A 2,500-nucleotide genomic window follows, 5' to 3' on the forward strand; every position below is an offset into this window, starting at 1 on the left:
ATCTGTCGTGTCGGTCTTCTGCATTGTCGATGTTCTAGCATTCGCGATTCGCGTCGGTCTTCTTCATTGTCGATCTTCTGGAGCTCGGGATTCCGTTGTCGGTGTTCTACGCTGTCGACTAAGTCAGGTAGAACCATATATATATATATATATATATATATATATATATATATATATATATATATATATATATATATATATATATATATATATATATATATATATAGGGGTGGTGAAGAGTAAATCCACAAAGACATCCAAGAGGACATGTAACACGCGGAGAAATGAGCGGGGGAAAACTGTAACAGAGAAGATGCAGAATGTCAAATTCATTTAGGGAGCAGACTTAAAAAAAAAATGTATTGCCTTCTGTCCTTAAAGAAATCTGATGTACTATAAATTCCATCAGCCTCCATTTGCCTACTGTGTAACTCTGAGCAAGTCACTTAACCAGACAGTGCTCTGGGGTTATTGCGAAATTTTGCTAGGTTTCTCATTGGTCTCCGCATGCATAGTAACTACCTATGAATCCAAGACACTGGTAACTACCTATAATATTTATTAAGGCATAAACAGACAGAAAATATACTCAGTAAAGCAAAGACCCCAGATGAAGAATGACAACTTATCTTCCTTCTTGTTTTAAGTTAAGTATACCCTATTCACAAATGCTACGAAATAGGAAAAAACGAGTAAGGCATATGACAACTTCCCATCCTTCATACCTTAAGTGCGGTGTAATATAGTATAGTATAGTATAGTATAGTATAGTATAGTATAGTATAGTCCAGAAAGAATGCCCAGGCTAGGAGATTCCAAAACAGTTCAAACTAAGTTTAATGGCAGGCAACACAATAAAATAACACCATAAAATGCTGACATACACTCTCAAGAGTTTTTCATCACTCGATACATGACTTCATCAGATGCGGAAGTGGAATGAACTCGCTTCCTTATATATGTTAAAATAATTAATTAAATTAACTAAAACGTCATTAGATGAACTACATAATCATGTTGAAAGACCAAGAAGTATGAATCCATTAACAACATGTAAATCTAGAAACATTCATACTTTCAATAAAGAGTTAAAATTGATTCGATATAAAACTTTAAATATCTAAATGCATAAATAATTAAATAAAATAATATAAAATGCATGAACAATATAAGCACAACAACTAGTGGTAAAAATGACAATGTCCCAATTCATGAAAGACATTTTGAAACTCATTATACCCTATATCAAATAATATAATACAACAGACTAAAATACAAAAAATCAATGAACTCTAATGGAACTGCTTAAAAATTGCTTAAAAATTACGTAAGGGATACATATAAAACCGTATAACTTAGCAGCTCTCATTTTTAGTAGTGATGTAATAGAAAGATTGTCATTTTAACCAGGAGGGGATGATGCTTCTAGAGTCAACTGCTACCGTCTTCTTCTTCTTCTTTCGGCTTTTTCTGGTTATGGGTCGCCACAACGGATCACCTGTCTGCTCATGATTGGCAGTGCAGTTTTACAGTGTTGAGTTGCCAGCCCAGTGTCCAACCTTCCACAGAAGGCACACACATGCACGCACTCATGCCTAAGGCCAGTTTTAGAGTGTCCAATCCACCTACAGCATGTCTTTGGGATGTGGGAGGAAACTGGAGCACCCAGAGGAAGCCAACGTGACCACAGGGAGGGCATGCAGACTCCGCACAGAAGGCACCCCAGCTGAGGATCAAACCAGAGAACCTCTTGCTGTGAGGTGGCAATGCTAACCACTGCACCACCATGGCCACCCCCACAGCTTTTCCATAAACACAAGACAAAAATGCAGAAATACAAGCACTGAAGATCAGAAGCATAAGAATAACAAAACAGTGGCACTCATTGACTGCAGACTTTGACATATCTAGTTTGATATTCACAGACTCAAAAACTTTTTGAATGAACCAAAAAAGAAACACATGCTCCCAGCTGTAATTTGGTAAAATAATAATGAATATGTGGCATGGTATAAAGGATACTGAACATGGAAAAGCTGCAGCATTGACTTACGTCATCTAAGATCAACTGATGTGATGCAGTGCTTGCCTTTGTCAGACCTGTATTTATTGAATCCTAGTTAATGGGAAAGTTGTAAGACAGAGCAGAAGGAGCTGACATAAAGGTAGCAGTGAAAATCCACAATCTTGATACTTTGAAAACAGTCTTGCACCATTTCTAGGATGTTTGCAATGGGGAAAAAAGGGTATGCACATACAACTTCTGCTGGCAAGTTACTGAATTTTTATTATACCGTGCAGCATTTTCTTTGTCATTTAATTTAACATTGAAGACAATTGCAGCATGGAACTGCAACAGAACACCAACAATATTTAACATCTCAAGGTAAACCATTAAAAATGGAATCCATGATTTGCAATCCTCTACCTAGTAGGGGTACTTTTAGTCTGCATAAATCAACATCTTGGTTCATCCACTTGTAAAGGTTACCCTGTTAGT

The sequence above is a fragment of the Protopterus annectens genome, chromosome 2.part0 (assembly GCF_019279795.1).
Source record: "Protopterus annectens isolate FY-2018-M chromosome 2.part0, PAN1.0, whole genome shotgun sequence".
NCBI lineage: Eukaryota > Metazoa > Chordata > Ceratodontiformes > Protopteridae > Protopterus > Protopterus annectens.